This window comes from Aegilops tauschii, chromosome 7, assembly GCF_002575655.3.
Source record: "Aegilops tauschii subsp. strangulata cultivar AL8/78 chromosome 7, Aet v6.0, whole genome shotgun sequence".
Classification (NCBI taxonomy): Eukaryota; Viridiplantae; Streptophyta; class Magnoliopsida; order Poales; family Poaceae; genus Aegilops; species Aegilops tauschii.
The window spans coordinates 519149985-519165441 of record NC_053041.3 but is presented as its reverse complement, the minus strand read 5'-3'; positions in this window follow the sequence as shown (position 1 = coordinate 519165441).

Here is a 15457-nt window from a genome sequence, read left to right as displayed (position 1 = left end):
GTAATCCCATCGTAGGCTTGCTGGACGGTGATAGGTTGGATGAGATTTACCATGTAATCGAGTTAGTTTTGTCAGGGTTTGATCCCTAGTATCCATTATGTTCTAAGATTGATGTTGCTATGACTTTGCTATCCTTAATGCTTGTCTCTAGGGCCCGAGTGCCATGATTTCAGATCTGAACCTATTATGTTTTCATGAATATATGTGAGTTCTTGATCCTATCTTGCAAGTCAATAGTCACCTACTATGTGTTATGATCCGGCAACCCGGAAGTGACAATAATCGGGACCACTTGTCGGTGTCAAAACCGGCGGATCTCGGGTAGGGGGTCCCGAACTGTGCGTCTAAGGCGGATGGTAACAGGAGGTGGGGGACACAATGTTTACCAAGGTTGGCCCTCTCGATGGAGGTAATACCCTACTTCTTGCTTGATTGATCTTGATGATATGAGTATTACAAGAGTTGATCTACCACGAGATCGTAGAGGCTAAACCCTAGAAGCTAACCTATGATTATCATTGTTGTTCCACGGACTAAAACCCTCCGGTTTATATAGACACCGGAGGGGGCTAGGGTTACACAGAGTCGGTTACAAGGGAGGAGATCTACATATCCGAATTGCCAAGTTTGCCTTCCACGCCAAGGAGAGTCCCATCCGGACACGGGACATAGTGTTCAATCGTGTATCTTCATAGTCCAACAGTCCGGCCAAAGGATATAGTCGGGCTGTCCGAGGACCCCCTAATCCAGGACTCCCTCAGTAGCCCCCGAACCAGGCTTCAATTACCATGAGTCTGGCGCAGATTGTCTTCGGCATTGCAAGGCGGGTTCTTCTCCAAGTCCTGAGTACCTATCGAGTAGTGTCCGGCTTCCCATGAATGTTGCACTCCTCGGCTTCTCCGCCTAATAATGGCTATCCTCCACGTGTCGAGTGAATGCGATAAGTCGGGGCATTTTTGCACTTGCCACCCTAACCATGTGAGTAAATCGTCTATTTATGGGACCGGGGATCCTCAGATCCATATCACACCATCCTCCCTCAGTGAGTATCCATCGGAGCACGCCCGGAAAAATCCATCCTATCATGGCCGGTCGTCGCAGATCCTCCTCTCGCTCCCATAGCCCTAAACCAGGCAACTGGAAGAAGTGTTCCATCTCCCACAGACAGTTAGTAGAGTTACAGACCCAGGGGTTTATTCCTCCTGCGTATATGGTCCCCGTCCGAGCTGGACTAGCCACTTACAATGGCGGGGAACAACCGGAGAGCTTTCCCAACCCGTCTATGGGGGAGCGGGTATGCCTTGTCCCGTACTTGTTAAGGGGGCTTGGATTTCCGATCCATCCGTTCCTCCGCGGGCTCCTGGAGTTCTACGGCCTCTAGCTGCATAATTTTACTCCTGCCTCCATATTACACACCGCAGGCTATGTCGCCCTTTGCGAGCTGTTTTTGGGCTGTGAAGCTCATTTCGAGCTATGGAAGAGGCTATTCTGCCTTGTACCCCGTACACAGGAGGGGTTGATACATCAAGTGGGCGGAGCCGAGATATGGCGCATCGCCGGGACCGGATACCTGTCCGGTACTCCAAAGAAGAAATCCGAAGACTGGCCTTCGGAGTGGTTTTATATGGAGGATGTCCCCCTTCCGTACCCTGTTCGGATGGGCCTTCCTGCGTTTAATAACGCCCCTTTGAAGAAATGCCGCAGTTGGCGCCCTCGGAGCCCCCAGGAGGAAGATAATAGAGAGGTCCTTTACCTGATGGGTCAGATACAAACGCTGGCCAAATAAGGATTGACAATAATCGAGGTTATGTCAATATGTATAATGCGGGGGGTGCAGCCACTTCAATATCGGGGACAACCCATGTCGCACTTCAATGGAGAAGACGATGCCACCCGCTGCGGTCGTAAAGGTCCGGACTCCGTCGATGCTCTAGCGAAAATACTGTCCGATTTATATAAAGGAGAGGAAGAGGAGTTCATCCGCATCAAGCCACGGGATGGATTCTCCATGTACAACCCCCAAACTGGGTGAGATGCTACTTTTTACTCCAGGCCTTCCCGCATTCTTTGTCATAAATATTTATCTTGCTATTTCATAGCAGGAACTGCAAAAAGCTGTGAGGGAGGTCCACAGCCCGCCTCCACAACCAGAGGACCCTGACCGGGCTCTTGACCCCGGACTCGAAGAGGATCCGGACACATTTGTGGAGCTTATTGATAGGACGTTCTATCAATTGAGCTGCAACGATGCCATGGTGGCCATCATAGTAGATTATCCTGGACTACTCCCTGCATCGCATGTAAGTAAACCGGAGTCCCATCTTCCGAGAAGGATCCCTTTTTCCGCACTTCACCTGCCGCACACATGTGGTGTCTTACAGGGAAGGCCCTCGGGACGCCATGCCGAACCCGCAGTGACTCACAAACAAGGGGCACCGAAGCCAGGTAGGCTTAAAAGGAAGGTAGTCAGGACTGAGACGCCATCACAGAGGTATGAAAAAGAACCCCGCTCCATGGTTGTCGTCTTTTAAAATATAATAACGTCCATGTTTCCTAGTAGGAAAAACGCTTGCCGGACTATATCCGGAGAGGTTGCCGGCCACGCCTCCACCAGCCGGGCTCCAGAGCCGGATTTAGAGGCGGATGCTAACATGGGGCCAACACCGGATGTTCCTCCTACAGAGGATGCGGATAGGCTGTCCGCTACGAATTCCGAAGTGGAGAGTGTCATGAATCATAGGCGTCGCCGGGCCGTACTCCGCGACGCTTGTTTCTCCCAAGAGGCGTTCGATGCCTTTAACTCAGGAGACGCGTACATTCGAGCTGCTCAAAATGGTCTTGCCAGAGCCATGGACCAGTATGTGAAGGATATACGGGTAAGAAAATCTAATAATTATGTATATCAGTAGCCCCTGAGACTTGAAACAGCTGGCACAACTGATTTAAGCATCATAGTTTGCATAGGTTCTTACAGAGAAGAATACCCGGTTGTCTCAAGAGATGGAGGAATGCAAAGCCCAGCTTCAGGCCGCAGTTGCCGCAGTGAAGGAGTCCGAGAAGGCCCCATCAAGTAACACTTATTTCTATTGCAAAGAATGACATGTACCATGTAGTATGCGGCATGCATGCAAATCTAACAATAGATTATGCAGATGACTCCGGAGTGAATCCGAAGGTCGTGCGAGGGGATGAGCAACATGCTCAACGACAGCTAAAGGCTGGCGAGCGCGTGCTTACATGGGTTAGGCGGGAGAAAAACGATCTCCAAGACGCCAATACCCGGCTCGGCGTTGAACTGAAAGATGTTCGAGCCCAGCTTGCTGACTCCGTAAAGGAGAATAAGAGGCTTCGACGCGGCATTTTCAGTAAGCGCTTGAACGAACTTCTAAAGAGTTCGGCGAAGAAACTGGCTAACAAAGTTATATCTGCAGGTATGTTGACGGGTCGTCCCGCGGAGGAGATGCCCGGGTTTGCGGGTGATCTTCTGCCAGAGCTCTCACAACTGCACGAACAAGTTCGGCAGGTGATGCAGGGCATTGCCCAAGCCTTGTGGCCATCCGCCTCCCTTCCAGGAGGCATGGGGGAGCTTGTAGAGAAGCTCAAGGGAGCGCGGCGGCGCTTCTGATTATGGAAGATATCAGCCTGCCGACAAGGTGCAAGGGAAGCCTGGGCCATGGTGAAGACGCAATATACCAAGGCTGACCCGAACCACATGTCCGAGGTCGGACCTGTGGGGTCTGATGGGAAAGAGATCCCCATCGGTTTGGTGTATGACCAGGTAGAATTAGCCGCAAAGTATTCCCAACAGGATTGTAGGCTAGACAGCCTGTTGGATGGTATAGAAGAAGAATTTAGTCAGTCTAAGTGACTGTGTACTTCAATTGACATGTATTTTCCCTAGCCGGATTGTAAATCATTTGTCATGGCGGACCTTTTCGCTTCGACCTCTGGACTCGACAGTCCGGAGTGTATCGGAATATCCGCTAAGTTATGTAAAAACCGGGGTACGCATGGAAACCAGGCGTAGGGGTCATAAGTGCTTGAATAGACAAGTACCCAACTAGCTATGTTATATTACATGGATAGTAAGAAACATCTTCCAGGGAGAATAGTTCCGTTAAGGGTTCCTTTCCCTGGGTACGCATGCATTAATGTGCATGTCTGAACTGCGAAAAGAGACACATGATATAAACATCTGGGGGCATGTATTACAATAAATAAAGGTCATCTTTTGTTCACCGACCGAATATTCCCTTAAGAACGCTAGCTTTTGGCTTCACCCAGTCTGAGGTACACATCCGGCTTACCCGGCAGTAACAATCGCAGAGGTGCTCCCCTTATGCCCTCGTTGAATTAACGGGAACGTAGGGCATAAACACAAGAGCCAGGCAACCCAGCTTGGCCAAAACTTAAGTCATATCGATGCATATAATGGCGAAAAAAGGTACATGTGGAAGAGTAACACATGCGCGGAGGGCATAGAGCCCGAAACATAGCTATATTAAGCTTCTGTATAAGAAGCCCCCAGGTATAATGAGCACGCCTAGCGCGTCAAGATTGTGTAGTCAAGACACATTTTAGCCTTTTAAGGCCTTGAAGAAAAAGGGAAGAAAGAAAGAAAAGACAGATAACGGATAGAAAAAAATTGATGGAGGTAAGGAGACGAACATAGAGTCCAGCACTAGGCGTAGAACCTTCGGAGTCTGGCTGCGTTCCATGGGTTTGGCTCGAGTCGATTGTCCGATGCATCCCACAGACGGTACGCTCCACCGGTCAGAACTTGGTCAATAATGAAGGGACCTTCCCATTTGGGCTTGAGCTTGTTCTTTTTCTTCTCCGGTAGGCGTAGGACGAGTTCGCCGACGTTATAAGTTTTGGCCCGTAATTCTCTGCTTTGATACCTTCGAGCCTGTTGCTGATAAAATGCGGAACGGGCTTTTGCCACGTCACGCTCCTCCTCCAGGGCGTCCAAACTGTCCTGCCGATCAAGCTCGGCTTCTTTCTCTTCGTACATGCGCACTCAAGGTGAGTCATGAATTATGTCGCAGGGCAGTACCGCCTCTGCACCGTACATCATAAAAAACGGTGTGTATCCGGTAGTGCGATTCGGCGTGGTCCGCAGCCCCCATAGTACGGAGTCGAGCTCCTCTACCCAGTGCGTATCTGATTCCTTCAAGGATCGCACTAATCTGGGTTTAATGCCGCCCATGATAAGACCATTTGCTCGCTCGACTTGACCGTTAGTTTGCGGGTGATAGAAAGAAGCATAATCGAGCTTAATGCCCATGTTGCTGCACCAAATTTTTACCTCGTCGGCTGTAAAGTTCGAGCCGTTATCGGTGATGATGCTGTGGGGGACGCGTAACTTTGTACAACCCCGGATATGAAGTCTATCACTGGTCCGGACTCGGCCGTTTTAACTGGTTTGGCTTCTATCCATGTGGTGTATTTATCCACCATGACCAATAAGTATTTTTTCTTATGGCTTCCCCCTTTGAGGGGTCCGACCATATCAAGCCCCCAGACCGCAAAGGGCCAACTGATGGGGATTGTTTGGAGAGCGGTAGGCGGCATATGGCTTTGATTTCCAAAAAGCTGGCAATCGACGCATCGTTAAACGAGATCCTGTGTGTCTGCTCGGGCCGTCGGCCAGTAAAAACCTGTACGGAAGGCCTTGCTTACAAGGGCCCGGGCTGCGGCATGGTGGCCGCCAAGTCCAGCATGAATTTCTGCCAAAAGTTGCCGTCCTTCCTCTTCGGAGATGCACCTTTGAAGGACTCCGGTAGCGCTTTTCTTATAAAGCTCTCCCTCGTGGACCTTGTAGGCTTTAGACCGCCGCACAATGCAACGTGCCTCGTTTGGGTCCTCAGGTAGTTCCTGCCTAGTTAGGTAGGCCAAGAAGGGTTCTGTCCACGGGGCGATGACAGCCATAATCACGTGGGCGGAAGGTGTTATTTCGGTGGCAGAGCCTCCAATTACGTCAGCGTGTTTGGTATCTCGTGTTGTGGCCAAGTCCGGACTGTTGTTGCCGGTCCCTCCTTTCCATACCACGGATGGCTTAAACAGCCTTTCCAAGTAGATATTGGGTGGGACAGGGTCGCGCTTAGCGCCGATGCGGGCGAGGATATCCGCCGCTTGATTGTTTTCTCGGACCACATGGTTGAATTCGAGCCCCTCGAACCGAGCTGACATTTTGAGGACGGCGTCGCGGTAAGCCACCATTTTTGGGTCCTTGGCGTCAAAGTCTCCATTTATTTGAGATATTGCGAGGTTCGAATCCCCACGCACCTCTAGGCGTTGAATGCCCATGGAGACTGCCATCCAGAGACCATGCAACAGGGCCTCATATTCTGCTGCATTGTTGGAGTCTGTGTATAGTATTTGGAGTACGTATTGGACTGTATCTCCGGTGGGGGATGTCAGGACGACGCCTGCCCCCAGACCAGCCAGCATCTTTGAACCGTCAAAGTGCATGATCCAATTAGAGTACGGGCCGTACTCTTTAGGGAGTTCGGCTTCCGTCCATTCGGCGACGAAATCGGCCAGTACTTGCGACTTAATGGCTCGCCGTGGTTTATATGTTATGTCGAACGGGAGGAGCTCGATAGCCCATTTAGCAATCCGGCCCATGGCATCGTGGTTATTTATTATGTCATTGAGTGGTACTTCCGAGGCCACCGTAATTGAACACTCTTGAAAGTAGTGTCGTAATTTCCGGGATGCCATGAAGACCGCGTATGCTATCTTTTGATAGTGTGGGTACCGTGATTTGCATGGAGTGAGGACAGTGGATACATAATATACCGGCTTTTGAAGCGGGAACTTATGTCCGTCCGTCTCTTGTTCGACGACGAGCACCGCGCTTACAACTTGGTGTGTTGCCACTATATATAACAGCATTGGTTCGCCGACGTTTGGCGCGGCCAAGATTGGGTTGGTGGCCAAAATGGCTTCTATTTCTTCCAACCCGGACGTGGCCGCATCCGTCCACTCAAAGTGTTCGGTGCGTCGAAGAAGGCGATAAAGGGGTAGTGCCTTTTCTCCTAATCGAGAGATAAAGCGGCTCAAGGCAGCCACGCATCCAGTTAATTTTTGGATTTTCTTGAGGTCTGTTGGGATAGCCAACTGTGACAGAGCTCGGATTTTAGCCGGGTTTGCTTCGATTCCTCTACTGGAGACGATGAAGCCCAAGAGCTTTCCGGCGGGTACGCCGAAAACGCATTTTTCTGGATTGAGCTTGATGTCATACGTTCGGAGGTTGTCGAACGTGAGCTCCAAGTCGTCTATTAAGGATTTGACGTGTCTGGTTTTATTGACCACGTCGTCTACGTATGCCTCCACTGTTTTGCCAATTCATGTTTCCAGGCATGTCTGAATCATGCGTTGATAGGTTGCATCGGCGTTTTGAGCCCGAAAGGCATGGTGTTAAAACAGAAGGGGCCGTATGGAGTGATAAATGCCGTTGCGGCTTGATCGGTCTCCGCCATCTTAAATTTATGGTATCCGGAGTATGCGTCGAGGAAACACAATGAGTCATGTCCTGCGGTAGCGTCGATAATTTGAACGATGCGGGGGAGGGGGAAGAGATCCTTGGGGCAAGCCTTGTTAAGGTCCTTGAAATCGACACATAGGCGCTAGGATTTATCCTTCTTTGGTACCATTACCAGGTTTGCTAGCCAGTCCGGATGTTTTATTTCTCTAATGAATCCGGCCTCCAGTAACTTGGCTAGCTCCTCTCCCATGGCTTGACGCTTAGGTTCAGAGAAATGCCGAAGAGTCTGATTGACCGGCTTGAACCCCTTTAGAATGTTAAGGGTATGCTCGGCCAGCCTGCGTGGGATTCCTGGCATGTCTGAAGGATGCCAGGCGAAGATGTCCCAATTCTCGCGCAAGAACTCTCGTAGTGCGGCGTCTACTGTGGGGTTTAACTGTGCCCCGATGGATGCTGTTTTTGTAGGGTCCGTTGGGTGGACTTGGAATTTGACTATTTCATCCGCTGGTTTAAAAGAGGTGGATTTGGATCTTTAATCGAGTATCATGCCATCCCTGTCCACTGTGGAGCGCAGCGCCGTCAATTCTTCGGCTGCGAGGGCTTCGGATAACGCCTCGAGGGCTAGTGCGGCGGTTTTATTTTCGGCGCGGAGTGCGATGTCCGGATCACTAGCTAGAGTGATGATTCCATTGGGCCCGGGCATTTTGAGCTTCATGTACCCGTAATGGGGTATAGCTTGGAAGATCGTGAATACCTCCCGCCCTAAAAGGGCGTGGTATCCGCTACTGAACGGGGCCACTTGGAATGTGATTTCTTCGGACCTATAATTCTCCGGCGTGCCGAATACCACGTCTAGTGTGATTTTTCCCACGCAGCGTGCCTACCGACTACGGATGATTCCTCTAAAGGTCGTGCTGCTTTGCTCAATACGGCTCCTGTCTATTTCCATTTTGCTAAGAGTTTCTTCGTAGATGAGGTTTAATCCGCTGCCGCCGTCCATGAGCACTTGAGTAAGCCGGAAGCCGTCCACAATTGGACTAAGGACCAAGGCGGCTGGTGCTCGGGCTGTTCGGAATTTAGATTCATCACTGGCATTGAAGGTTATAGCCGTGTCGCTCCATGGATTTACTGCTGCCACATGGCAGACTTCGGCAAGGCTGCGGAGTGTTCGCTTACGCCTATTATTTGAGGCGAAGGTCTCAAAGACAGTCAATACTGTATTGTTATTTTCCACAGGATGGTGCTCTGTTGTATTGTTGATGAGGATATCCTCACCGCTCTTGGCCACCTGCCGAAGTACCCAACATGCTCTAAGGCTATGTGTTGGCATGGTATCAGCAGTACTATGAATTTTGCATGGCCCATTGAGCCATCCCTCCAATACGGTTCCACGCCCTGTAGAGGGCTTTTGTTTCTTTGTAATTGGATCGGGTGACTTACGAGAGTACACCCTTTTAGTTCGGATGGGGAGGGGGGGTGGGGGTTTAGTGAGAGCCGGAGGATCCCAGAATTTTGTTTGGGTTTTCCAGGCGCTTTCCATCGCATAGTACTTATGTACTATGGTCGCCAAGTCAGCGAAGTGTGCTATGTCACGGCGACTTATGGCTTTGAGGATTCCCTTGTCCGTGCAATTATTGCAAAAGAATGAAATTGCGTCTTCCTCGTGACAGTCCTTGACCTTGTTCATTGCAAGGAGGAATCTGGCCCAATAGTGACGTACTGTCTCTTGGGGCTCTTGTCTAATGTGGGAAAGATCGCTTATATCTGGGTGGGTGGGTGGATTTAAGTCCGAACCCTGACCCGATCTGAGACCCAGGGGCAGAGGAGTTTCCGATCTTGGAAGTTCGGGCTCAGGGATGTTGCCCAATAGGTTTGGCCCGCTTTCTGATTCTGGGTTCAAAGCTTGGGCCATGTCCTCCCGTAGACGGGTATCCGAACATTGTTTGTACTCAAGATAGAGGAAGAATTGCTGCATTGCTCCTCCACCACCGCTATCTGATGGGTAACTGGCGGAGAGTTAATCTCCCTTTGGTCGGGTTTAAGCCCGATCCAATCATAGTCCATAGCGACACCCAAGGCGGCGATACGATCCAAGAGCTCGTTCAAGGAAGAGAGCTCCATTGGATCCATCTGCTCGGTGAATTCCGAGCCGATGCGGAGGCTGTTTTCGATGTCCCGAGAAGTCATCGTCGGCGCAACGGCCGAGCGAGCGGTCATGACGAAGCCGCCTAGTCGGAGAGTTTGGCCTACAGCCAGGGCTCCCCCAGAGGTAATGTTGTCCTTGACAACGAGACAAGCCATCAAGCCTTATGATGACGGCACAGTGGAACTCTCAATGAAAGCAGCAATGTCGGTGTCAAAACCGGCGGATCTCGGTTAGGGGGTCCCGAACAGTGCATCTAAGGCGGATGGTAAATGGAGGCGGGGAACACAATGTTTACCCAGGTTCGGGCCCTCTTGATGGAGGTAATACCCTACTTCCTGCTTGATTGATCTTGATGATATGAGTATTACAATAGTTGATCTACCACGAGATCGTAGAGGCTAAACCCTAGAAGCTAGCCTATGATTATCATTGTTGTTCTACGGACTAAAACCCTCCGGTTTATATAGACACCGAAGGGGGCTAGGGTTACACAGAGTCGGTTACAAGGGAGGAGATCTACATATCCAAATTGCCAAGCTTGCCTTCCACGCCAAGGAGAGTCCCATCCGGACACGGGACGAAGTCTTCAATCTTGTATCTTCATAGTCCAACAGTCCGGCCAAAGGATATAGTCCGGCTGTCTGAGGACCCCCTAATCCAGGACTCCCTCACCACTCTCGGAGATGACCGTAGTTTGAGGAGTTCATGTATTCACTAAGTGTTAATGCTTTGGTCCAGTACTCTCTTAAAAGGAGGCCTTAATATCCCTTAGTTTCCAATAGGACCCCGCTGCCACGGGAGGGTAGGTCAAAAGATGCCTACATTACAAGTTCTTTTCCATAAGCACGTATGACTATATTCGGAATACATGCCTACGTTACATTGATGAACTGGAGCTAGTTCTGTGTCACCCTATGTTATAACTGTTGCATGAGGAATCGCATCCGACATAATTATCCATCATTGATCCATTGCCTACGAGCTTTTCACATATTGATCTTTGCTTATTTACTTTTTCGTTGCCACTGTTACGATTACTACAGAAACTGCTACTGTTACTTTTGCCACCGTTACCGTTACTTCTATACTACTTTGCTACTAAATACTTTACTGCAGATATTAAGTCTTTCAGGTGTGGTTGAATTGACAACTCAGCTGCTAATACTTGAGAATATTCTTTGGCTCCCCTTGTGTCAAATCAACAAATTTGGGTTGAATACTCTACCCTCGAAAACTGTTGTGATCCCCTATACTTGTGGGTTATCAATACTATTTTCTGGCGCCATTGCTGGGGAGCATAGCTCTATTCTCTGAGTCACTTGGGATTTCTATTTGTTGATCACTATGAGGAATTTGAAAGACGAAAGAACCAAGATTTTTCCCTCCACTACGAGGGGGGGTAAGGAATTGCCATCTAGCTCTGCACTTGATGCTCCTTCTGTTTTGAGTAAACTTGCGACACCTACACCTGTTATTGATTCTGATATGTCGCATGTTATTAATGATGCCACTTCTGCTATGCATGATGCTTATGAGGAAACTACTTCTATGCTTGATAATACTGTGCCGTTAGGTGAATTTCTTGATGAACAACTTGCTAGGGTTAGAGATAATATTGATGAAAGTGATGATGAAGATTATCCCCCTAGATATGAATTACCTGATGTGCCTGAGGGTTATGTTATGGATGAAGAAACTGCTAGAGACCTTTTTGCTTGCAAAGATAGATATGATCTTAAGAAATTGTTAGCTAAGCTGAAAGAAAAGTGTTTGAATTCTAGAATGAAATATGACCCTGCTTTTGCTACTTCACCTATCTGTATTTCTGATAAGGATTATGATTTCTCTGTCGATTCTGAGTTAATTACTTTGGTTGAATATGATCCTTTTTATGGCTATGAATCTGAAACTGTTGTGGCACATCTTACTAAACTGAATGATATAGCCACCCTATTCACTCATGAGGAAAAATTCATTACTACTATATCCTTAAGTTATTTCCGTTCTCATTAAAAGGTGATGCTAAAACATGGTTTAATTCTCTTGCTCCTAGTTGTGTGCGTAGTCCCCAGGATATGATTTAGTACTTCTTTGCTAAATATTTCCCCGCTCATAAGAAACAAGCTGCCTTAAGGGAAATATATAATTTTGTGCAAATTGAAGAAGAGAGTCTCCCACAAGCTTGGGGGAGGCTTCCCCGATTACTGAATGCTTTGCCCGATCATCCTCTCAAGAAAAATGAATACATGATATCTTTTATAATGGACTAACCGATGCTTCCAGAGACCAGCTGGATAGTTGTGCTGGTTGTGTTTTCAGGGAACGAACTGTTGAGCAAGTTGAATTGCTATTGAATAATATATTGAGTAATAATAATTATTGGACACTTCCTCAACCAACTCCTAAGCCAACTCCGAAGAAAATGGGTATTCTATTTCTCAGTCCTGAAGATATGCAAGAGGCAAAGAAATCTATGAAAGAAAAGGGTATTGAAGCTGAAGATGTTAAGAGTTTACCACCTATTGCAGAAATACATGGTCTTAATAACCCGACACATGTAGTAAAGGTAAATTCTCTCTATAGATTTGATGAAGGTGATACTCCTCGTAACAAGTCTGCTAGCCAATGCTTGGATGAGTTTGATAATTTTATTGTTAAACAAGAAAACTTCAATGCTTATGTTGGTAGACAATTGAAACGTAACGCTTATATGGTTGAACACTTGAGTGATTATATTTCTAGAGTTAAAGGTGACCTTAAACTTGTTAGTAAACATGCTTCTATGGCTACAACTCAGGTAGAACAACTGCTTAAAGCACAAAATGATTTTCTGAATGAATTAAATAATAAGAAAAGTGATAATGCTGTTAGAGTTATGACTAGAGGGGGTAAAATGACTCAGGAATCTTTGTATCCTGAGGGCCACCCTAAGAGAGTTGAGCAAGATTATAAGAGAACTAATGTTGATGAACCTAGTCCTTCTAAGAAGAAGAAAAAGAAAAATGATAGGACTTTGCATGCTTCTAGTGAACCTGTTGTTGACACACCTGAGAATCCCAATGACATTTCTGTTTCTAATGCTGAAACACAATCTGGTAATGAACATGAACCTAGTGATAATGGTAATGATGATGTTCATGTTGATGCTCAACCTAGCAATAACAATGATGTAGAGATTGAACCTGCTGTTGATCTTGATAACCCACAATCAAAGAATCAACGTTATGATAAGAGAGACTTTGTTGCTAGGAAGCACGGTAAAAAGAGAACCATGGGTTCAGAAACCCATGCCTTTTCCTCCTAAACCATCCAAGAAAAAGGATGACGAGGATTTTGAGCGCTTTGCTGAAATGATTAGACCTATCTTTTTGCGTATGCGTTTGACTGATATGCTTAAAATGAATCCTTACGCTAAGTACATGAAAGATATTGTTACAAAATAAAAGAAAGATACCGGAAGCTGAAATTTCCGCCATGCTTGCCAATTATACTTTTAAAGGTGGAATACCTAAGAAACTAGGAGATCCAGGAGTACCAACTATACCATGCTCCATTAAAAGAAACTATGTTAAAACTGCTTTATGTGATCTTGGAGCCGGTGTTAGTGTTATGCCTCTCTCTTTATATCATAGACTTGATTTGAATAAGTCGACACCTACTAAAATATCTTTGCAAATGGCCGATAAATCAACTGCTAGACCTGTCGGCATTTGTGAGGATGTGCCTGTTGTGGTTGCAAACGTTATTATTTTAATGGACTTTGTTATTCTTGATATTCCCGAGGGCGGTAGTATGTCGATTATCCTTGGTAGACCCTTTTTGAATACTGCAGGGGCTGTTATTGATTGCAACAAAGGCAATGTCACTTTTCATGTTAATGGTAATGAGCATACGGTACACTTTCCGAGGAAACAACCTCAAGTCCACAATATAAACTCTATTGGAAAATTTTCAACGATTACTATTGGAGGTTTTGAATTCCCTCTTCCTACTGTCAAGAAGAAATATAATATTCTTATCATTGGGGACATGCATATCCCCGTTGAGGTAACTTAGTGTTATTCGAAAATTCTCCGGTTTCATGCGATTCGGAAAGAGTTTGTTCACAAGACTTGATCAACCTTGTTAGTGGATTCCTTTTGATGAGCACGAGATGGATGAAGTTAGGAAGCACAACTCTCTGTTCCCTCCTTTTACTTTCTGTTATTTAGATTAAATAAAGAAAAAATAGTATTTTCTGTCTGTTTTCTGAATTATCCTTCCAATAAAAATACCCCGAAAATAAAAGTTCTCCAAATATCCTGAAAATGAAATATGTTTTTTTGTAGAATATTTAAGAATTTCTGGCACTGAGAACACACCAGGGGGCTCCACCATTTGGCCACAAGGACACAGGGCATGCCCACCCCCCTATGGCGTGCCCCTGCCTCGTGGGCCCCACGTGGCCCCCTCCACTTATTCCAGCACCCACTCACTTCGTCTTCCTCCAGAAAAATCCTCCCATAGGTCAAACCCGTGTTCTAGCTCATCTTGCTGCCATTTTCGATCTCTTTGATAAAAGCTCCATTCACAAAACTGTTTTGGGGGATTATTCTTCGGTATGTGACTCCTCCAATGGTCCAATTAGTTTTTGTTCTAGTGCTTTATTTATTGCAAATTTTTCCTGCTTAGGTGACCCTGTTCTTGAGCTTGCATGTCAAATTTATATGGTCCAAAGTAGTTTTAATGCATGATATAGCCTCTAGGCACTTGTGGGAATAGTCGCTATCAATCTTGTTTAGTTTTGTTCACTTTTATTTCGAGTCACTAAAAATTTCAGAAATTTTTCAGAGAAAGAAAATGATGAAGAGATTGTTGAGGGGCTCCTCGAGCTGAAGCTCGAAGGATAAGCAGAATGAGGAGAATAAAAAGCCCAAATACAATCTTCCTCGCACTGTGGAGGTTCGGCCATGCGAATGGCCTTGTGATGCGTTCTTGAGAGCCGCCAGAATTTACGATGACTTTTATTACTTGGCTGAGAATGCAGGCCTCACCAACTTCCTCCACGACCAGCGCGAACAGTATCTCCTACTCACTAATATTTTCATGCAAAATTTTTATTTCCATGCTAAGAAATCACCACCTTCAGTGGAGTTTAGCTTATATGATGAGGTTACGGAGATGTCACTCCATGATTTTTGTCAAGTCTGCAAGATACCCTTTGTGGGCAGCATCGAGGAACAACACCGTAGTGATGTGGAGGAATTTATTGATAGAATTGATGTAGGGGAAACGAGGAAAGTTTCCGATACAAGAATTACTAGTATACATTTTCCTGTTCTACGTTACTTTGAGATATTTGCTAGTAGATGCTTAATTGGTCGCGGGAACAGTGGAAATCTTAGTGCTCCTGATCTTGTCATTTTGCGCCATGCTTTGTTTCGTGATACCACTTTCAACTAAGGCGCTATTGTTGCTAAATGATTAAGTCTGAACCGCACAAAGGGCTCCATCTTCAGAGGCATCTTTGCTTCACGCCTTGCTGAACACTTTGAGATACCTATTAGGCATTATGAGAAAGAGGAAAAGTTGCTGCCCCTATTTTTCTAGATTATAAGTGTATGGTAGCACATGAATTTATTGTTAAAAATAAGATGAAGATGCTTAAGTATAATTTGATATTTGATAAAACTCACTGTGAGATTATTACCTTGCATGCACCCTCTTTGTTTAACATACTTTCAGGCACGTACCTCATCTTGCCCGAGGCCATTTATGCATACTGGAGGCTGACACAAGTCCCAGAGCCTGAGCCTGAGCCACCACTTGACCCTTATCGA